General features: G+C 40.7%; 3 long non-coding RNA genes across 3 annotated transcripts; 1 reads left to right on the forward strand and 2 right to left on the reverse strand.

Moving 5' to 3' along the window:
* Positions 1-4684: 4684 nt before the first annotated feature.
* Positions 4685-6763, reverse strand: LOC135311850 (uncharacterized). The gene is made up of 2 exons (XR_010371381.1): positions 5886-6763; positions 4685-5746 (listed from the first exon to the last, which is right to left on the reverse strand). It is a non-coding gene; the product is annotated as an uncharacterized LOC135311850 (long non-coding RNA).
* Positions 6764-11526: 4763 nt separating this feature from the next.
* Positions 11527-20657, reverse strand: LOC135311849 (uncharacterized). Its single transcript, XR_010371380.1, has 2 exons — positions 20336-20657; positions 11527-18886 (listed from the first exon to the last, which is right to left on the reverse strand). It is a non-coding gene; the product is annotated as an uncharacterized LOC135311849 (long non-coding RNA).
* Positions 20658-21160: 503 nt separating this feature from the next.
* LOC135312281 (uncharacterized) lies at positions 21161-21976 on the forward strand. Its single transcript, XR_010371847.1, has 3 exons — positions 21161-21363; positions 21631-21783; positions 21935-21976. It is a non-coding gene; the product is annotated as an uncharacterized LOC135312281 (long non-coding RNA).
* The last annotated feature ends 1521 nt before the right edge of the window (positions 21977-23497 follow it).

A 23497-nucleotide genomic window follows, 5' to 3' on the forward strand; every position in this document is an offset into this window, starting at 1 on the left:
AAGGCCACCATAATTCCCGTGTCCCCCGGCTAAGCCCCAGGTTAGAGCTGGGAAAAGAAATAGAGTTTAGGTTTAGGACAAGGGTTATTTCTGCCCAAAAAAGGGCTGTGTCTCAGTGCTGACACCTACTGCACACTTCCAGATTTATTGAAGTTCAGGTGAAAATGTCACGTTTGCAGCAGTGTGCACAGCACGAGGTGTAACTGGGTCACAACTCAAGGGTTGTGGTCCAGAGCTGCACCATCCCACATCACCCTGAGCAAACCTGTCCCACAAGCAAGTGATGGAGGGAGGAGAGTGAAAAGAGGAGGCTGTGGTCTGGTCTTCTCCTTGAACCATGCATCTCCGGTCACAAAGCGGCTTTCATACTGAAACGCCATAGCTGTACTGAAGCAAGCAGAGAGCTACGTTGCTTTACACCCATGAAGGTCCTATCTTCAAAGTAAATATTTGCAGCTGTTGAGATCTTGTTTATTTCTGTGAGTCAGGTGGGTGAAGATCTCAGAATCGCAGCAAGTACTGATTGCTGCTCTTGCCAAGTAATCTCATACAGACCAACCTGACACAGAAAATCCCATTACATGTGCAGTAGGAAGACTCAGAGGGAAACATTTTCCACCTCCAGCCCCAGTTCATTCAGAACAGTTGTGTAATTCAGCTTTCTTTTTGTGTGGAACCGGCCTTGAAACAATTCTCATGGGTTGGAGCACCTTTTGGTAAATTCACAGCTGTAGGGGAAAAATCGGTCATAGCAATAAACTTAAAATAATACTCCTCCAACAGGGACGTCATGCTGTCTACTTATCTCCTCACCCCAAACCACATCACATGCATTTACATGCATTTACATGCATGTCGGAAGTAAGAATAGCTATAAACAACATAATTTATGTAGGCTGTTCACCTGAGGTCTTTAGGTCTAACTCTCATGCTAGTTACTCTGGTAAAACTCAACAGTATCTGAACAATAATAGTGTGATACATCTGGTGTGAGAGAGAGGACAATTAGGCTATTAGAGGCCTGATCACTCAAATTATGTAAAAGATTATATTCACATCTTAATCACAGGAAACTGAATGTGTAGGCACTTCTATGGTTCAGGAAGTACAAAGCTCAGAATAAGCATCAGAAAATATACACAGGAAGGAGGATTGAAGTGGGTTCAAAGTCTGTTGGTAGAAAACAGAACTTCTGCTTCTATTCTTTACCGCTGCTTTTACTAAATGAGGTGTGGGGGGAGCATGGGACATGGTGGAGGAGGGGCCACCAACCTCATTAACTCTCTTGTTTTTCATAATTTAAAACAAGGGGATCTCCTTGTCATGCTGGCTGGTTTTCCAGTGCTGAAGACATCAATCCTTGCCAAAACTCATCAGTTTGCCATTACTATTTGGGAAATTCTGCCTATTTACTGGAAATAAATATTTATGGAAGAAACAGAAAAGCCAACCTGTGGGCTTTTAATACAGCACCCACAGACTCCTCAAAGCATACCACTGCTTAAGAAAATGGACTGCTTTTCCACAAGAAGAAAACACCTACTGTAGAGGAGAAATGACACCATATTGTGGTCAAAGAGATACTGATTTATTAACTCCATATTTTCTGATGTTTTTATGATGCCACCAAAAGTATTCTTTTGAGTGATATTGTTTATTGTCATCCCCAAGGCGAATTTTGTTCCTGTAACGGTTTTGTGGCATGCTGTTCAACCTGAGAGGGCAAGAGGTTTCAAGAAGGTAGAACGCTTTAAAAAAACATGAACAGATACTTTTTAAAAGTACATGTTTTTATAAAAATATGGTTTTCAGTAAATTCTGTGCTAAAGCAAATATGAGCATTGTAGAGCTGAGTAAAAATTTCAGCTGTTCAAATGTTTTAAATAGGGTGGGATATTTTTTGTTAAGTCTAACTTTCAGATATTGAGCTGTATAATATATGCTTATACAGTAGTTAGCACAATGTATCCTGATCTTGCCATGAACATCCAACCACTGGTGTGATAAAATAATATAGATTTTCTTTAAAGTCCTGCCATAGAATTTAATAGAGAAGTTTATCTCTGCTGTGGAGCTTAATGAGCAAACTCATAAAATGTGGAGACATGTTATAATTCTCTATAACAGTCCTTTAGATTTTATGTCATTTTTACCAGAGGCTGTTTTATTTCTTGTTTTAACCATTAATTTAACTATAGTTAAAGTCTATTGGACTTCTCTGTGAGGTGGATCATTTGACATTTCAGCAGTAACATCAAAAGACTTGCAGGGAAATTCACCAACGTGAACTTACCAGTCTCAGCAAATTTCAGCCAACCAAACAATGAGTTTCAAAGCTACCACTAGGTTAAGTGGAGCCAATACTTTACCCCAGTTTTGATACCTGAATGTCTAATTTCTTTGAATATGAAACTCTAAAGAAGCTTAGTAAATGTGACCCCATGCAAATCAAAATCTAAGAATGTTTTCATCACGTTCTGTGAACTGAAACTGCTGAGTTTCACATCTCTCTAGAATTTAAGCTACTAAACGGGGGAATTTTCCTATGTAGGTAATTAAGAAAACTTGATATTTCAACTTCAGAATTATTTTTTGACACTGTCCATTCTATTCTGTGCCAGTTATCAAGCCTCAAAACTTGTATTTATTTGTCACTGATTTTAGGACAAAAAGCCTGGAGAATTTTACAGAATGGAAAAGTCCCAGAAAATATTGGGAAAAAAATTTGCCTTTTCCTCCCTCACATCAGACATGGCCAGAATGTACTGATCCTTAATAACAGCCTTATACACATACACTGGAAACCCTTCTGCAGTGTTTCGTCTTCAGTGAGTATCTGGAAGAAATTTCATTTGACTGAAAATGTTCCAGTGTCTTTTAATGTCACGGTGAATAGTGTTCATGTCACTGACCTTAGGCATCTAATTATGTTATCTGGCTACTGTCCTTTTTCATTTTGGTTGGGCATAGGGTATAAATAAAGTATGAGTAAAGCTGTCAGGATTGCCCAGATTGTGGCAAAGGCAGTTCTCCTGGGGCCTCATCTGCTACCTTGAACTCATGACCTTCTTTCCCCTCAAATCTCTATATTTACTGGAATTTTTATCCACTAGGCATGACCATTACAAGGTAGTTAAGAACAAGCCAAATTTCTGTTTACAACCTGAGCAATTGTGACAGAAGCTCAGAAATTCTGCTCTCTGGGAATTCTAATAAGTCAATATTTATTTTTGTTCCAAATTAGAGTAAAACAAAACAGCAAATGGCATGAACTATGGTGAAACTCCACTTCAGTACCACTAAGATATTTATATGACCATAAATGCTTTGTTGGAGGCAACTCTGGAAGTCATCTGTCCGGCCTTCTGCTTGAAGCAGGACTGTCACCAGCACAAAAGCAGGCCAGTTACAGCTTTGTAGCTAAGACTGGAAAATCTTTGTTGTCAGAAGTATCGTTTGGTCTGAAAGGATCAATAAGAAATGTAGCTTGTGTATATTGTACTTTGGCATTCCTTTCTTGGGTAGGCTTTATCTTCCATGACTGAGGACTCCTGAACAGGGTAATGATTCAATCCAGCAAGAACGATCATCCTAAATAGGGTGATGGGAACTCAGACTCCAACAATTGATCCCAAGTACAGCAGCAAGGAGAAAAATTTTGTCCTGGACCAAATGTTTCAATTTGCTTGACAAACAGATGTCCCTCACAGATTTTTTTTTAAAGAAAAATGTTTTCTAATGAAAGTATTTTCATAGAATCATAGAATCATTAAGGTTGAAAAAGACCTCTAGGATCATCAAGTCCAACCGTCCACGCAACATTCTTCACTGCACTGTCCTGTTACTACTGAGCAATGCTTATTCAAAATTAAAATGTTAAGAAACACTAATTATAACAGAGATTAACTAAAAAATTGGAGAGGGAAACATAAAAAAATAAATCAGGTGAGCAACTAACATATTGAAAGTCAGCAAAGTCAAGAACAAAGGATTATTGACTCTTATTCAGGAACATTAACTGACCACCATGACTGTTTGCTATTTTTTGTATATACTTAGTGTGGGAAACTTCCTTGGAAGTATGTGGTTGTTGGCAGAGCCTTGCTGGGCCAGGTAGCAAAAATTTACCTTCCTTTCCACTTCTACTCGCTACCCTGACTGTGGTGTCCCACAATTTCCCATGCGAAGAGTTGTTTCAGATCCTTGTCATATAATCTGAGAAGTGAAACCCCCATCACCTGACCCAAATACCTTGTGTGAGTTCTGTTGTTCATGTTGAGAAATAAGGCCAGGAGGAGCACATGATGACACTTGGTTGTGGTATGCACTAGAACAGCTCTCCTCACTGTTCTTTGCTCCACTTCCCCACTCTTCCCTTTCATGATATATTAGTCATCAAATCATGAGTGAAAGAAATTTCCATGTTGCAGTATTTCAGACATCTAGCACCAAGGGGAATGTGAAAATAACTCCAATTTGCAGCACCTGTTGCTTCAAACACACATTGCAAGTTGTTGAATAGCACACTCTCCCTCTCTTTTTGGCCAAGGTTACAAACTAATGAGAGCAAGACTGCCAGCAAAAGTGCTGACACAATCTTCACATTTCATGGGCTAATGAGGTAGAAAATAATTGTTTGATGACATAAATTAATTAGTAGTCACAGAATTTTGAAAACAGACACTGTATATTACTGTGATTTAATCAAGCTAGGGTGACCTCCAAGCATTTATTTTCGAATTGAAAGGGTGCAAAGCACAGGAAAGCAGAAGAACTGGCAGAATTTTGATGCAATTTTTCCATTAGTGTAATTGACTGAGTTTATCAGGGCAGTCAGAGAAGGAGCTGACAGGGCTACTTCTCTGCAGGCAGCCATCACTGTCTTGCACTAGAAGTTGCTTCTCAGTGTGGCAGATAGCGAGCTGCACGTTGCCTTCCTTGCCTAGCAGTATCACTGCGCAGCTGAGTCTGCAAACACACCTGTGATGTTTTGATAGGGGCAGCTCAGGCTGCAGCTCTGACTCTGCTTGGGAACAAGCAAGGAGTAGAGGGAAGGACAGCACAAGGACCTGCAGGATGCCTAGACCCACGGATTTTTTATGTCCCTGTATTCGGGTCACTTACTACATATCTAATATAGTTATTTGCCATCTGGGAGAGGAAACTGAATACTTCTTACCCTAGAGGGATGTAATGGAGATAAAATTCATAATAATGAAGTCCAGTAATTGCTTAGGTATCTAGAAAGAGCTTTGGAATTGGGAATGTCATACAGAAACCTATACCTTGATCCAAATTCACAGTCAGCTTCCGCCCTTTCTGTTTTCCCTAATCACCTATTTTACTCCATGTATGATGCGTTCCTGCCAGTGCAAGCCAGGTACAACTCACTGTGAATACAGGATGACTTCAGCCTGATGCAATTTATGCTTCTCTACCAACTGGCTAACTTTGAATCCTGTACCTGCCATCTGATTGTTTTGCTGTATTTGGGGATGAATGGACTATATGCATCCAAAGCTGGTTAAACTATTTGTGCATGACAACCATAATTTTCCTCTGCTTCAGAAGCACATGGGATATTCACGTGGGAATCCTTCTACAAAGTACAGCAGGACCAGTGCATGATCAGTTCCAGAAAAATCTCCAGATGGAAGCATCTTGTAGGGAAAAAAGAGCTGAAGCATCATTTCTTTGCCTGTGGGTGCAACCCTTCTGTTATGCCTCCAGGATGGGCCCAGGGTTCCTGTGAGAATGAACAAGAAAGAACTATGTTTGAAGTGCCAAATTTAATATCAGGGAGAGAGTGAGTTCACCTGGTAGAGTTTTTAGGTGAAATACTCCACTAGTATTAAAAGATATGCTGAAAGCATATAGATGCTTACAGCTTTGCTAGATTTGTCTGCACCATCAGGTTTCAGCATGCCTTAAATGCTCCAGTACATGATAGGGATGAAAATGCTGGTAGATATAAGGTGTGGGAATATCCGCCTGTGAGATGAATCACAAGAACTGAACTTCAGTGGAGCAGAAGCTGCAAGGAGCAGCACAACTGACCATCCTGCCTTCAGCCTGGCCAATACCTGCACAAAATGGTTGAAGATAAATTTACATCAACCATTTTCGTGAATAACATTCTTGGAGCATTTTTAAGGCATTGATGTCATTGTTGCTTTCTTGAACAAAAAATTCCTTTCAGGCTCAGTATGTGCAAAGAGTTCTGCTGGAAACAAATCCGTTCTCCATGTGTCGTCCAACACTCCCTCATCAAGTGACTTCTACTCCTCCAAACCCTTCTGTTGCTCACCACAGCAGGACTTTTCACTGAGTATCTCCAAGTTGGAACTGGGCACTGGTCTGTGTATTGTCACACCCAGTGGAGGAATGGGGACTCTCACAGGTATTCCAGTGCACGTACAGGCATGTTGAACATTTCAGATAATTTCTAATTAAAAATTGGTGCCTGTGGGCATTGCTAGCAACTTGGAGGAGAAATCCTAGCTGCCTTCATGCCGATTTGCATAACAATGCTTACAACAGCCTTGGGCTGTAATTTTGCTTTTCAAACTCTGCATTCCCCATTCCTTCCACAATTACATGGAAACCCATTTTCCTCTTTGTTCTTTTGTGGTCCTGCCACCCTGTGAAATGAGTAAAACTCCTTGTTGGCCGAAGAGCTCTGAAGAGTAGTTGAAATCAATAGTTTTGACCATCACCAGTGGCAGCCCTGATGCTGGTGTGTGGGGGTGTGTGTGTGTGGGGGGGTGTGTGTGTGTGTGGGTGTGTGTGGGTGTGTGTGTGTGTGAGAAACACTGTTCTGTCACTCTTGCTCAAAGAAAAGGAAGAAAGATAAAGGGGCTGCTGGTAGAAACTGACTGAAGCCCATGGGCACATTGCAGAAGGGAAGAGTGTTGTTCTGCAGGTTCATTCATGCCCTTGAGCATGAAATGCCATTTCCAAGAGCAGTTCTGTGAAGCTGTATATCTTTTCCCCTCCACTTGGGAGGGACCAGTGCCCTTCTGACCTTGACGAGGCACAGGAAACCACTGGAGCCAAGGGTCTGACTATCATTCCTTCTTCTCCTCCCTCCCTTGTTTTGGAGCATAGACAAATGGCAAAAGATTGTGCAGCATCCACTAAGTTACTTCCACTGGTGCTGGGTACCAATATAAAGGTAGCTTAGGTAGATATCTGAGAGATTTGTATCCTTTTATCCTAAGGAATCGATGCAAAGTTATAATCCAGCCTCAGGGAGAGTAAAAAAGCAGTTTTCCCAGGTCAGGCTTTTGAAAGAGACAGTGCAAGATATTGAAAGAGACTGTTAGCAGAATATGATTCTGGAGCAGCATTCAGCTCAGTCTTTCCCCTTCTGATTAGTCCTTGCTGGTTTATGTTAACACGTCTTCAGCATTGCTTCATGCATTCCTTTATGGCCTTTGTTTTCCTAAGGAATAGAAAGGGACTAAGTGATGCTACAGGGAACACACCAAGTCAGCCTTAAAACTATAAACATAATGATATTCATGTCAGTACAGATGTGCAGTGCTTCCCTGATTAGACAGACAGAGTGAATGAGGTTGAAAGAGGGGGGATAGCGCTTGGTGTCATACACCATAACAAGCTGGGGTGGATGCAGCCCTGTCCCCATAGTTGTCTGCACAGCCGAAAGGAAGAAATGTATTGCGTGGTATAAAAGCATGGTCTGCCTAGTGAGTGCTGGTGAATGCTCTAGCTCCCAGCTGTAAATGTACATTTGACAGTGCCAATATGCTGTTAGCCCACACTGTTAGCCTACACTAGAAGCCTCGTTATTTGATGCTGGTGGACAATGGGGGATCTGCTCCTGCAACCCTAAAAATGAACCTTGGTTAAATAACAACCCTGGTTTTAACCTCTGGATGGAGGCTCAGGAGTCCTGTAGTCCTTCTGCTATTCCTGGCATGGTCACACTTCCTGTATGACTTTGCACAGCTCATGTAGTCTCTGTCTTGGGTTCTTCATCTACTGAAGAGGAATACTAGCACTTCTACATCTCTGAGCAGCATGGAGAGACAAAATGTGCTTTGAATGTAGGCTGGGACAAAATACTGCTGTTATTATCCTACAGGAACTTCTCGTGGGGTAATGGTAACTTTTTTCTTGAAAATACTGGCTCAAACTCTTCTCCTCTAATTTGGATTGCTGCTTGAAAGGTGCCACTTTCTCTATCTTCTCTATGGTTTTCAAGCCAGTTTTATCAACAGGAACCTATATATGATATCTATGATAGCTGTGTTAATCTCGCCCTTGACTGTTCACAGGATTGACGTTTCAGAATCTCATGTGTGTGATTCACAAATACTTTTCCTGGTGGAGGGGGAAACCCCTTTTGGTCTGAAGAAGTGTATATGCAAACACCATTGAGATGGTCTAGAATTTACTATCTCCCACCTGTGCAAGGCCCAGAGACGAATTTAAAAGGATATCACCTTTATTAACCTTTTGGCTGATGAAGACTTAATTGATCTAAATACTTTATTCTTGTCTGTTGCTGCCTGAGAATATGAAGCTGATTCTTTCTCTGGGCAGAAATGAAGGTTTTTGTTTGAAGGCTTTCTTTCTTATTTCAGTAAAACCATCTCAAAATTATTTTACTTTGGAATGTGAGTATTTCTTTTCCATCTCGCAGTAAAATCCTCCTCAGTTTTCCAGTAACCTTCATGAAGTTCTTTTTTCCAGTCACCCACTTAACCATGTGTTTATTTTCCTCATGATACCCCATTGTCTTTTCGTAGCTACTGTCTTGGTTTGCAAGGTCTAACATAAAGCTTTTTATTGATCTGCTTCTCTCAGTGTATCAGATGACATCTTAGGCTAACCAGATTTCTCCTATTTTGCATTTCATCTGTGTCAGCAAAAAACAAAAACAACCTTCCTACCAACACACGTGGTTGTACTCCCAGCTAGCTCTGTTCCTTGCTAATGCACATTTTCCATCTCACATGTAATTTATTGCATCTAGTGTTTTGGAAAAACTGTCACTGAGCCATTGGAATTACTGTGAGAGGGAGAAGGTCTTTTGGTTAATGGAGTGGAGTGAGGATGCAGGAGATTTGGGTTCTGTCCTTTGGCTGTAATTTCTTGCATGACCTTTGGCAAGTCACTGTTTGGGACAGAGAACATGTAATTTGCGATCTGTTTGTACAGTGTCTGTTTCAATAGACCTGTGGCCTCAGCTAAGGCCCATTACAGCAGAATAACCAACAAAAGAGTCCAGGGGTACAGCTAATTAGAGGCTTGGGCAATAGTAATGCCACAAGAAAATATATAACGGTGTTTTTTTGGGCAGGGATCAGATGCTACTAAGTGGTAATATGAGGCTTCACTTCCTTTAAGGACAGCACTGTTTCACTCAGCAGAGAGGAAAGGGAAGTTTGAGAAAGAAATGGCCTTTATCACATAGAGGATCAGCCCCCTGGATCCTATAAGCAGGAGCAGGCTAGTGTGTCTGTGCAATGCTGCTTTCTATGGGATGCAATCAGTTCCACTCCATCGGAAGTCAAATGGTCTATGGTGCTAACTGGAGTGAACTGGAGGTGGGGTTGGCCCAAAAGCAAGAATTCTCTTTCACAAAATAGAGAGGAAGAAAAAAAAAATAATAAAAAAGGACAAGGCTTCAAAAGCAGTTTTTGTTCTGCATTGAAGGTAAGAAAAAGAAACAAAACCCTACATTCTTTTCCCCCCAAATGGTCATAAAGATAAGAACTGAGACTAAGCATAAGCTTTCATTGGGGCATTCAGCTATGACAGCAGAGTCAGTGATTTGAAGAAGGGATGTGAACTGTGGTCTTCTCTAGCTGAAGTGAGTGCCCTAAGCATTGGCCTGTCACTCAACATTAGTCTCTCTCTTCCTTTCTCACTTTTCCTCCTCCACCTGAACTTAACCTGTGAATCAGTTTGGCTTTAACCCCAGAAACTGTTGAGACCAAGTCTATCTGGCTGTACTTCTTCAGGGTGAAAAAGGCCCCTGTTATTGGCACAGGGCTGTCCACGTTTTGACTCACTCTTCATTGAGTCCTGGTCAGTCCCTGTGTCAAATGGTGACAACAGTGAATCCCTCTTGCTGTAACTATACTGTCAACGAGGAGGGCCAGTGCAGATTGCATGGGCATGTAAAAACCTCTTAGGTTAATTAAAGAGAATGAGGCATTTCACTCTTTAATTAGGAATTGTCATGATGAAGCTCATGGACGTTTTTATCAGATCTGCAGTACCTCATCTCCCTGACTCCAAAGATATGTTTCCTTGAATATGAACATAAAATGTGCAGTTCTTACCCTAAAACACCTGTCCAAATTAGCTATGACAAAAGTAAGGCAATAACTGGAAATATGCGGTTTTGAGAGGCAGATTTTGATGCTCCTGTCATATTTCACTTTCAGACAAAAAAGTACCCAAAATGGAGGACTACCATGGAAACAGTCTGAAAAATTAAAGCAAGCTTGAGGAACAGGAGGCATCTGAGGAAAATGCCAGACACCGGCAGAGGCATCAAAAAAGTACAACGTGGTGGAGCTGTAACAAGGTTAGCTGATATGTGATAGCAATTGGTGGGGATAGAAATGTAGTTGTGAAGCCACAGGCATCGGTGTTGAAAGGTGAAGTTTAGTACCATACAGAAGGTGACTAGAGTCCATTAAGGCACTTCATGTTCAGTGCTGTGGTAGAAGGCAATGATCCTGGCCAGATTTTTTGCCTAGAATGGAAAGGTCTGTAATGAGGGAGATGAGAGTCCGAGATGCCAGGTAAGACAATCTAGCAATCGCCCACCTGTCCTTAGTAGCCTGTTTTATAATTGGTCACTATTATCTCATTAAACAGAGTTCTCTCCTGGACTCACCTGTGGTTAAGACCTGACACTAAAGTGTGTGTTGTGGAAGGCAGAGCCCCTAGTAGAGGTTTGACATGGCCAACCTGGGCAAGTTCCTTCTGCCCATACTGCTGTGCATAAAACTGTACCTCTGATTCTTAAATGTACTAATTCATCTAAAACCATTTTTGAAGCACGCCTTTCAGTTATTCTTTTGTGGTAGTCATGGTGATGGGCCATTTGTCCACAGAGAAGGGAACTTATCTGACCTCAACTGGAGAAGTGTTCTTCTGTAGCTCTGGCCTACAGTCAAATCAGTTCCTGAAATATTAACAGGTGTTCTGCAGTCCTTGTTTGAGACGGATCTAACTTCTCAGTATCAATCACTGCTGAAAAAGAAGCAGGCCATATCAGTGGGATAGTGCTTTGGCGCTACCAACACAGATATGACATTACGGGTTTTAGTCTTTTACTTCCTGTGCTAAGAGTAAATCACTTTGGTTATCAGTGTGCTCCTCTCGCAGAAAGGAAGCTTTGCGTTGCTCAACAGTGACACCATCTGACTGGTGAAGGGCAGCAGTATGGAATAAATGGATGATGGGAGAGTGAGGTGGGAAGAGAGTTTGATAAAAGGGAGGACAGGTTCTCCTAGAGGAGGCAAGGATCAACACCAGTAGGACAATACAGTTTTATACATGTTTTAATTGTGCTAGGGAAGACTAGAACAACCCCCTCAATATTTTCCCACTGAGTCTTCCAAGAAGGAGTAGCATGTCTCCCAAAACAAAAACCAGTTTTGCTCTTAAGGCTTCTGAAATCTTCAGAAAAGCCATTGGTGCATTTTAAGTCATTGATAGCATTGACATAATTCTGAACTGATCTGCTATCATGAGAAGGTTACAAGACAGTGAAAAGAGGGCTAGAGAGCCAGATACCTCAGTTAGTTGAATGACAAATGACTATCGTGTGGGGCACACAAATAAAATTAGTCACTGAGAGGATCAGTCAAGTGAATTTAAGAAGGTATTTGATAAATAAATTAGCAGGTTTTAAGCCTATACAATGCTTTTAGTGCACTAGGACTTCCATACTCTCTAAAGGGGGTTTAATCTGACCAAGAATAGCTACCTCAGAGCCTGTTGTCTAGATTCAGTGGAGAGAAACGAGTGCTTCTGTGGCACAATTCATTTAATATGTAAATGTGAGCTGACAAAAAAAATCAGGTCAGATGACTCACGTCCTAGAAGTTCCTATTTCTTTCCTCTGACTACCAAGAGAGCTTAGTGGGCTAGTGCAGATTCAGGCGAGATTGAGCAGATTTGTAGAGAGAAACACTGGGTGCTGAATTTCCAAAGCCTGCATTCATATACACTTCACAGGTCTTATCTAACCCTTTTCTTGCCCTGTTGGTTGAACAACCATTTCCAGTTGGAGAACATGAGATACACTTACAGACTGAATCTTCTGATTTTGTTTTGGCCAAAAGAAATGCAGAACACGTTCTCAGACCACTCTGCAATGCTAAACTGAAATGCATCAACTGGAAACAATTGGAAGATGCATTTTGGAAGTGCATTGCTGCTGTAAACTAAAATGTCATCTCTAAGCACAAAATATATCTTGTACTACAGACATTGTATCACCTTGTCTTGTGTCTAGTGCTTATTTCTGGACCTGCCATCTGACTGATTGACTATGTTGTTCCTTGATCTGAGTGCACTTTGGGCAAGGTATTTCTTTGTTTCTCACTAAAAGCTCATCGATTAGAAGAAGGAAGAGCAATGCTGTAAGAATACTTTAAGCAAACACATGAAGGAAGTCAACGACAAGAAAAGTGTGGTGTGTTTCACCATTTTTTGGTGTGGTGACTGCTCTGAAAACAGTAAGAAAAGGAATTCAGGTAGAACAAAACATTTCAGGATAGGAAACATTTTGTTCATTTTGGGGGGTTCTTTAACCTGTCAAAACTTTCTTGGGGTAATCATACCAATGAAATAATTACATTTTGGAGGATCCATTTCTTTTTCTTACTATGTTTGAGTCTGCACTGTTAATTCACCAGTCTGACAAAATAGTAAATTGATGTAACTTTGTCCCTTTCAACAGCTCTTGGCTTTACAATTAAGCAGAGCACAGATGTACATTTCATTTCTTTCCTAACAAATGTTGTGACCTTTTTTAATACATGGATGTGAATCAAGCCCTGTGCAGAGTCCAAAACCAAGAGTTCATTAAAAGGTCCTTCACTTTCACACAGTCCTGTTGCAATTGTTTTGCCCTCACATGGCTGGAGGCCTTGTAGGAAGACATCAGTGTTGTCACCAAAGAAGGTTTCCAACTGGGGCAGATCTGCTCTTGCTTTTTTAGGAATACGAAACAGGACAGTGCCTTTTGGGTCATGAGTTCTGTCTCTTGCTATTGCGAACAGTCACACTGTGTATCTTTCCTGAAGTATTTTCCAAACTTCTCAGGTCAAGATGAAGCATAAGTTCTTTGTATTCCCTGTAATATTACATTTCTCTGAGATCATTGTGGTAGAGTAATGGCCAACAGAGTTGACCATTAGAACTTTGAAGAAAAAGACTAATAAATGGCTATTACATTCCAGTTCTCAGCTCATCAGAAAATAAGAATGAGTCTTAGAGAAGACTGCCTGATAGTAGCAGGATTCTCTACAAAGACAAGTCACCTTGGAGAAAAGATACAGAGATAAAAATAACACAGGAATTTCACTTCATATTGTATCTTGATTCTGACTGAAGGGTCAGTGGTGCCAGAACAGTAGGAAACATGGACTGCACAGTGTCTGACAAGTCATATTTGAAGACTCAGTTGCTTTTACTGTCCCAACTCTTCCAGTGTATGCCATAATCTCTCAACGAGTGTTCCCAAGTACAAAGACGTCCAGGAAATTTAGGCAGCTTTCTTATCTCTCTGATAAGCTCTAGAACTCTCCCCATTGCAGATGATTTCCTTGCAGACTTCTGAACATATTAAACAAAAGAGAAATCCAGCTGGTCTAACTCCAGCAAATGCACTAACACAGGATCTTCCTCTCACTCATTGGGATATCCTGTTGGTAGTAGCCATCAGTCAGATGTTCCTAAATTCAGGTCACAGTCCAGTGAAAAACAATTACAAATGTTTAATACACGATAGTTCACTCAGAGTCTTCAAGCGTTACAGCTGTGCACACATTCCAACAGAGACTGATAGTGTTTTTGGAGAAGACGAATGTCCTGGCAGAAAGATGAAGCACCAACTGTTTAGGCTTCTGAAGTCAACTATATGTTACAGTCAATTCAGCCTTTAATGCTGCACAGTGGAATCATTCTTTTAGGAAAGTCATATTTTCCCCTCACAAGGAAAGGGGAAAAAAAGCCTTTCAATATTAGCAGAGTTTCTCTATAAACCACTGTGGCAATTTTTGACTGTGCTGCACACTGCAACACAGAATTAGACCCAGAGCTGAACAAACTGTTCTGAGCAGACAGCATATTCACCAGATTTCTGACATATCTGGACACAGTGCTACATGTCTCAGTGAAAACCCAGGAGATATTTTGCAGGGGATAAGGATCACAGAATCACAGAATGGCAGGGGTTGGAAGGGACCTCTGGAGATCACCTTGTCCAACCCCCTGCTGGAGCAGGCACACCCAGAGCAGGGGGCACAGGAACGTGTCCAGGTGAGTTTTGAATGTCTCCAGGGAAGGGACTCCACAGCCTCCCTGGGCAGCCTGTGCCACTGCTCTGGCACCTGCACAGGGAAGGAGTTTTTTCTCATATTGTAAGCTGAGGAAGGACATCTTATCCCCAAATTAGCCCCAAACCTTGAAGAATGTACAGTCTAACTGTAGTCTCTTTTTCTTTAAAAATAACAATTAGTCCTAACACCAAGTGGTTCATTGTAGGTGTACAGAGGGTTATTCTCTAGCTTGCTCAGTGTGTGGAGTTAGAGACAGGAGTGTAGGACTGATTGTTTCAATCACCTGCCACAGTCCTTTTTACTGTTGATGTTAGCGTTGGAATGATGGGCGTGCTGCTGTACTAAACAGGAAAGAGCCGGTCTAAGTTTCTGGATGTATTTGTTTTTCTTTAGAAATCACGTTGAAGCTCTTAAAAAGGTTTATTTGGAGATAAGACCCCCTCTAGGGAATGGCAGAACAATCAAAACCTTTTCCATTCTCTCTTCCACTAAAACACCACATTTGAGCTAGTTGCATTAACTTCAGGTTTTAAAAAACCCAAGTTCCTTCCTGACTAAGGTAGAAACACATAAAACAGTGGGAGCAAGATTTATTGGCTATTTACAGACTACTTTACATTCCATTTTCTCCTGGCAAATCCAAGCAAAGCAATTGTGTTGGTATGTACATGCATGGCCTTGTTTGCAAAGGGTATGGCCACATATCCCTGTGCAGCTCTTTTGATCGTTTGATTTATTGGTGCACACTGGCTGTACATTTCCCCTTGTTGTACTGGAGTTGACTGATGAAAAAAATCCCAAGACATCCCTGGAGCTTTGTTGTTGTCCTGACTCAGATGGAGAAGGTTTCATGAAATTTTCCCCAAATTAAATGTTCTGAAACTATTTCAGTGCAATGTTCTGACTGTTCAGATTTATCACTACCACCCTAAAAGTTAAAACCTGTGAGAGAAAAGGAGGTTAAAAAGTTGAAGCACCACCTTTTTATGACTTCCTATCACATTTGAAATAAGTCGATATTTTCCCAGAAAATCCTGATCTTGTGGATCATTCTACCATGGAAATCTCTTCTTTCAGGAAGTTTTCCATTAGCCTCAGTGGCAGTAAGTTCAGTGTCCAGCTCATGTACAGCAGTATTTCCTTTCTATGTACACTCATATTTGCCTCTATCTCTCTGCCTCTGTGTCTAGCTCTGTCCATTTGATAGACATTCTAAACAAGTGGGTTAGTCATTAGTTAGGCACTCAGGAAACCAAAGCTCTGGTTTTGTCACTGACTTGCCATGTAATTTTGGCTGTCACACTTTTTCCTTCAAACCATTAAAACAGCTGTTTATTTAGACCTCAAGCTCAGCAGCGGGACCTTTCCTTTGCTGCCCAGTAGGTTCCTGGCCTATAGATGGGGACTAGTCTTGTTTTGGCCTCTCACCACCATTGTCCTACAAATAACTATATGCATTTTGACTGATCTTTTCCCAGTGTTCTGCTCCTTGCAGCTCTTGTCTCTGTTCTCACTCCGCTTTTAGATTCTCATTATATTATTTAGATGATAACATAAGCTTTTTCTTAATTTTTCCCCATTTTGACCTGCAAACATCAGCTCCCACATGCAGAAAGTGCTAGAGAACTACAAGGAGAGGTACTGCTCTCAGAACCGATGGGGCAACAGGGGCGTCCTCATTCCCTGAGGTCATAGGTTTTTGTCCCTCTTGTGGCATCCCTGCCAACCCACTATTTTCCCAGCTTCTAATCAGGCCTGTCATTTAGCTTTTTCTGTACATATCTGTTTGACTGCTCTGTGCATAGTGCTCCACAACAGGCACTTTTGGGTACTCTGTAGCACTACCTGTAACAGTCCTTGAGAAAGAAGCCATGGCACCCAAATGAGCCAGGTGTCTGTGCTGCCAACTTTTAGGCAATCTCTGCACAGAGAAGGGGGTTCTCTTATTCCTGGGAAATCACAAGCCATTTCAGTGTGTGCACTTCTCAGAGCCCATCTGATAACCTCTCTCAACCCTGACTGCATGTCTTCCCTGTAGCAAATGCAGTGCCTGGTTACACAAAGGAACAAGCAGGTCTGTGAGCAGTGGAACTATCACAGCAGAGTTTCCCACCAATTTGTGCCACCTAGTTGTCTCCTCTGACATCTAGCAAAGTCTGAGCTTAGATCCTAGCTGGTCCCTGCTGCTGGGGCACTCACAACATTGCTTTTCTGGGCATAATCTAGTGTCTAATAAAGCCTGAATTAACAGAACAGCCCGCTTCTCAGTTGGGTGCACACATAAGCTGCATCTATACTAATAAAATAAACAATGCTAGGGAATGTTCCCAAGCACTGGAACTTGACCAACTATGCTGTTAAATTGTGAGAATATTGGGTAGCATAGTTTTGACCAGAGAAAACTAGATCCCTTTTAAACAATTCCCAGGAACTGCTTAGGAGGTAGAAAAGGTGGTGGTCCACCAAAATAGGCACTTGCACATGGTCAACTTTTTGGGAGGGTAAGAGGGTTTAATAGTATGGGAACTGTCTGTTCTGTGCCAATTGGCTTCAGGAGCAGAGAACAGTGCAAGGCATGTTTAATTCACAACTGTAGATGTAGCCATAGCCTACTTTTGCTCCACCCAGTTTCTGATTTTCATAACACTTGTGGGAATATAGTGTCTTTGAAATTACCCTGTTTTCATTATATTGGATTGAACTGTCTGGTAGGAAGATGTGCACCCACATCCCTAAGCACCTACCCATCAACACATGCATATACCCGTACACATGTAACATATGCGTGCATATATAGATATACATGCACATACTTAAACTTATACGTGCATTTAAGGAATTGGAACATGTAAATGTCATTTCTTTATAGTAAAGTCTTGCAAAAACTTACAAAATCTTATCACATCTCCCTGTACTTATGTGGTTGAGAAAGAATTTCCCAAGTCCCAAGGGCAGTGATTGACAGTATTTCAGGGGAAGTTTTGCCCGTTTTTAAAGTAGGACATGAGGTTTATTTCCTAGGATCACACAGACTTTTCTATTTAACAAATTTTTTAATTATCCCAGACATTGCTGGGACGCACTGAAAATCTTGGTCCCCTGACTGGTTGTAAGACGTAGGAGTCTTGTTTTGTGCTGTTTGGAGCTGGAGGAGCCATTGCTGTGAATCCTTTTGGGCTAAGCACCTGTGTCAGAGTCCCTGGTGGATCCAAGCACCTGGTCTGGGTGGTGCAGGTGGTGTCTGCCCCTGTACATCCCTGGGCAAAGAGCTCTACACTGTCAAGTGATTCACCAGCAGCAAGGAGTAGCCCAGGGCAATGTCATATGCCTCATTGAGGCTGTGCAATTTCATACAGGGCAGAAAAAATAACAGGATAAGATTTGCAGACCCCAAATCAGACATGCCTGTAGAAAAAGTAGAAACTTAATATCCCAGAGAGCTTCCACTGAGATGTGAGCTAAACAACAGAAACTCATTTGGCCCATTCACTATGACTAGATCTTTCTCAGGATTAGCTGTATCAGGAGTTGTTCTGAGCATCTTTTGTTGCACTGATTTGGTTTGGAGGTCACCAGTCTTACAAGCTCACTCTAGGTTATGTTAGGCTCACTGATGTCAAAGACTCCTCAGTCAGCTTGTGCGCATATAATCACTCTGCAAAACCCAGGTCTTTCTGTGGCTTTTAGAGTTCCTCAGAGCCCGCATCAAAGATAAACCTGAACCAAAATGGAAGGAAAGATTTCTCAGATTTGGTTTGGATTGCTCAAACTCATCTGGCTGCAGTGAGGATTTTGTCCCTGAGCCCTTTTTGTTAAAACATGGAATAATAACCTGCATTGTGAGTAGAATACAATGAATTTCCCCATTTATTGTTTTTGTAAGCAAATCAAGTTTTTTAAAGGAAGTTAATGATAACCTTTCCTCTACAGGACTCAGCCCTGAAGACACCAAGTTGGAACAGATGGGTAATGTGCTGGTATTTCACAATATGTTCAGAGAAAAAGCTGCACCCAGAAATTAAAATACAGCTTTAGGTGCCAAATAGCAGTGAAGGGTGTTCTGGTTTTTGTTTTTTTTCTAAGCATATGTTCTCGTAAGCAAGCAGAAGAATTCCGGCAGCAGCCTGGAGGGGAGAAACACCGGCTGTCAGGCAATTCCTCTGACATGCACAAGCCAGTGATTTACCACATGAACAGCACTGAGTGAACTTCCGAAGGCCTGCAGCCCCTGAGATATTTTGCATATCTCTCACAGTGCCAAACTGCAGCTCCACACTCTGGGTAAAACATCTGTACCTTGCCCGCACAAGAGGAATGCTGGAGGTGACCTAGAAAGAGGCAAATGAAGGCAATTGCTGTTTTTCACTTCATTACCAGGAGGCCTAAAAGTCACCATTCTCCATTTTTTTCCTCTTTAAAAATTCTTGTATTCGGGGAACTTTTCTCCTTTCTTTTATTTGTCTATGATAACATGTCTTAGTTAAGCAATGGATGGTGATTCCTGAGTTTTCAGTTGCTAAGGTGTGGATTCTGTTTCACAGAATTCCCTTTTCCCAGTCCTTGATCAGGTATCTGAATTAAACATGAATACTCTTACGTGAATTAATAAACACTGGAACAGGTTTTTATTATTTGTTTTTCTGTTCTTGAATCTTTTATGAAATGCTGTGTAGACAAGTTTATAACCATCATCTAGTCAAGATACATGATTTAAAATGAAGCACATATGTTCAAAAAGAAAACCATCATTTTAATTTGTTTTCATGTTTAGGTTTTTTTAAGAAAGCAGAATAGAACTTGAAGCTATTTATGTTCCTTCAGAGGTCACTATTTTTAAAAGTTGATAAAAAAATGACTGGAGAAAGAACTGGTTGAGACAAAAAATGAAAAATTGTATTTCAAGCACCTGCATGGAGTTCATATGATCTAGATTAATACAAGCAGTTTCTGCAAGAGGAAATAGTGACAAGTACATCTTTTGAACATACCAACTAAAGAGTGGGTAAAGAAACAGTAGTAGTTACAATTTATCAGACTTTCTAAAGGTCTCAGAAGAATCTTTGCCGGAGACTTTTCAAAGAATTGAAATAGTCATGCATGAGATATCCGGTTCTTTCATTAATTTAGAACTGTCAAAAGTGTTGGAAACAAAGAATAAAGACTTATTTTTCCAGTACAGCACAAAGTTAAGCACTAGGTAGCCAAAAGGACTACATTACACTCATGATATTTGTTAGGTGTATTAGAAATTTGAAAGAAGCTGGTAGTGATCAATAAAGTGCAAAATCTGGAAGGTTATGCAAGGATTTGCATAAGTTGCGTTACTAGCTAGAACCAAGAGCTTTATAGGGATGTAATAAAACCAAGTGAATGGTCGTTACTATGGCCAAAGAGTTTCTGTTCTTTAGCAAATGCAAAGTTAATGTACTCTAGAAGGAATAATTTGAACTGTGCGCTATGAGGTTCTTACACATTCAGGAATGAGATTTTTATGACCTTAGACTCTAGAAATGATTGTAAGAATGACTGCAGAATCTCTGCTTTTGCAGATATTTAAGATCATATATATGAAATATCTCTCAAAGTTTACTTGATCCCAATTCAAAGCTTGGGGAGGGACTAGGTGATCTGCTTAGGTCCCTTCTTAGAAAAATATGATTATGTAGGTCAATGTAAACATTTGCTGTATAAATAGCAGCATTCTGAGGAGTAATTCAGTATGTTAAGAGTTTTCTATATATTTGAATATACACATACATATATATATACACACTTACCTGGAAAGACGCGCAGAGACACACCTCAACACACTACTGCTTTGTTGTGAGCAAATCCTTGCAGCTCACATGCAAAGAAACTTGTCTAGAACTACCACTTCTGGGAAACATAACCGGCAAGTCTTCTAACCTGCCCAAAATGTGGCAAAAATTTAACTCAAGCTCATTTCTGGCCAAAGTGTGTCCTGCACTCTCTGACCTCACTCACAGTAAACTCTCTGGATTACATCAACCTCAACATAGCTGTCCTCCACTGAAATGCCTCTGCAGAGCATCAGCAGAGCATGGGGCAAAGAAACAACTGGTTCATTTTAGCCTGCTTTTACTGTTGGGGGTTTTCACAGGAGGAAAATTCCCAAATAGTTAATGATTTGCATGAGAGTAACAATGTTACTTGTAACATTACAAAAAACACAAAACTGGTGAAGTTGTCTCTCAGGGTCTTAAGTGGACTTTTTTCGTGCTACGTATAGGGGTCGAATTGTTAAGTCTCTCTCTCTCTCCATAATTTTGCATGTTATATATGTGTTATACACATTCATGTACACATATTTGTAGGGATTTCTGTTCTAGCTACATTAGAGGGGCCAATATGCAATGAGAGACATAGCTCTTGCATTACTTCAGAAAGCCAGACAAGCAAACTGTAATATACGCACATAAATAGTTAAACACTATCCTAAGATTATTAATATTTTCGGGTTTTATTAAGAAATAAGCCTGCTCATTGGTCAAAGTTGTTGGTATAGGTCAGCTTTTCCACTTCTGTTAACTCTGACGTAGCTCTGCCAATGTTAGCCAAGTTGTGGCAGTGTGTACCAGCTGAATAGTTGGCTTTTAGAAATGTCTTTGTTCTCCTACCTTGACCTCAAGCTGTTAGGAAAAGGACTAATCCTAGAAACAGTTGTTGCTGGAGTGGGCATTTTTCTTTTTTTTCCATTTGCTTTGTCCATCAGTTACATACAATTTTTTCTTTGTAAGGAGAAAGTTCAGGCTTTTATAGAAACCTCATTACTAAGTTATTAAGTGTAAGAAAACTCATTCCTAAAGCAGCATTGCATTTATAAAAACATAGATGAACTCCATCAACTAAAGGAAAAAAAATAAGACTAGGAAAACATAAAGGACATGGAGCAAGACTTCCGTAACTTTCCTTAAATTCATGAAAGGTTCCAGATTATTTTGAATGTTGGTAGAAAGATATCAAAAGTATTTTGTTGCCATCTGTGTGTTCTAACATTTTGATGGATAGCTCTGCTATAACATCTGGTGTATACTGTGGATTATTATTGCAGGTTGTGCTGGAATTGGACTGGAGTGGCAGCGTTAGACAGCAATCAGGTGCAGCACTCTGGCTTATAGCCACCTGCAGTGGGCAACATTAGGAGAAAGAGAGAGGATGAATCTTCACTACGCTGAGGATCCCATTCCCCTGTCTCTTCATGATGGTAAGTGTTGAGGTGTTTACTGTTTTTGACTCGTGGAACAAAGGCTGAAGCCCTATTGAGGAAAAAATCCCATGATTCTTGCTGTGCTATACTGGCATCATGCCCTCTTTTCTATTTTTTCCCAGTGTTTTTACTCCTTATCTTGTTGTAGGTGCTGACCAGTTCAAGAATACTGGAGCATGCTCAGACCAGGTGAGTGAGTGGAGAAAAATCTCCCACAGAAATCTTGGGATTAGGAAGGGTGAGGACTACAGCAGGGATTTATGGTTTTGAAAAGAACAGAATAATCTGATTTTCATGGTGTATAGCCCCACCCTTAAATTCAGTGCCTAAGGGTGTTTTCTGGCCATTAGAACTTTATTGTTACTGCTAAATTGTTAGAATGGCCCCTGGCATGATCTGCTCCAGAAGTGCCAACTCCCAAACATAGTCTGGATGTTAGCACAGGCCAGGGGTCATTCCCAACAGATTATTTGCATGTAACCACCATATATTGGTATGGGAGGGAATTTAACAGTATGGACACACAGTCCCCCATATCCGAAGGGCTTGGTGCTCGAGAATGGTCCCAGACATAGCCATGGAGTGCAGAGACTTACATCCAACTTATATGATGATCCATTATATTTGGTGTATTGATTATTTCATGCAGAACTTAATTAACTTGAGTGAGGGTCATCCAGCTGCATGCCTATGCAGAGAAACCAAAAGCCTCCAGAAACTCACTGCGTATCCTATATAATCTCTTTCTCAGCATCATGCCTTCATAACCTCCATCAGTTTCTTCCAGAATTTCGTTCTGAAGCAGTGGGAAGGGGCTAATAGCAGAAAAGAGTTCCCAAGCAAATCTTAGACAAAGTGCCACAGAGCTTTTTGCTCTTGATTTTCACAGGGGAACTTGTGTCCTGCTCAAAGGCAGCTCAGCTCTTCAGCTACATGCTCCTAATTTCAATTTTTCCCTTCTAGTTGATTCAAAATTAAAACTCCTTGATGGTTACTCACCCAGACCACTGCTTTTTTTGGTTTTGTTTTGTTTTAAGCTGAACTACTCCTTTTTTTTTTTACTTTCTCAGGAGTGTAGCAGAGGATATACTAAATGGAAATGTGATTTTTTTTCCCCCCAGACATTTCATTTTTTAAGGCAAAACCCCACAACTGAATGTGTCCTCTCTTTTTTTCTTTTCTTTTTAATGTTACAAAATGGGAGGATAGTCACTCCTTAAATCAGAGAATCACCAGTCTTCAATACATTGTCATTTTATATTCACTAGGAATGAGTTACTACTCTCTAATAACTTAACTAGAGAGACAACAAAAGAAATAACAAGTGACCTACTTAATGCCTGATTATACTTAAAATCCACAGGGCCTCCCTAGAGACAGTACACCATTTTGTTACAGTTTATGAATGATAAAATAATCCTAACTCCCTCTTTATAATTTCCTTCCATTGGGAAAAGAAATTGTTGTTTCTCATTGCTTCAGATTCCTCTTTTATTTATTGTAATCTTGCTGATTTGATGATGCCAAATAATCTTCAGAAGCAAACCTGTAGAACATTTGATTAAACATCTTTGTTTATTTGGATAAGAAAGCAATTGCACAAGGCACATTGATCAGACACTGTAAATAAGGGCCCTTTTATTCACTTGAGTAGTACCTTCACAGGCCAGCACACTGCCGCCTTGGCTCGTACACAGCTTAAGGACAAAAT

The sequence above is a fragment of the Phalacrocorax carbo genome, chromosome 2 (genome assembly GCF_963921805.1).
Source record: "Phalacrocorax carbo chromosome 2, bPhaCar2.1, whole genome shotgun sequence".
Lineage (NCBI taxonomy): Eukaryota > Metazoa > Chordata > Aves > Suliformes > Phalacrocoracidae > Phalacrocorax > Phalacrocorax carbo.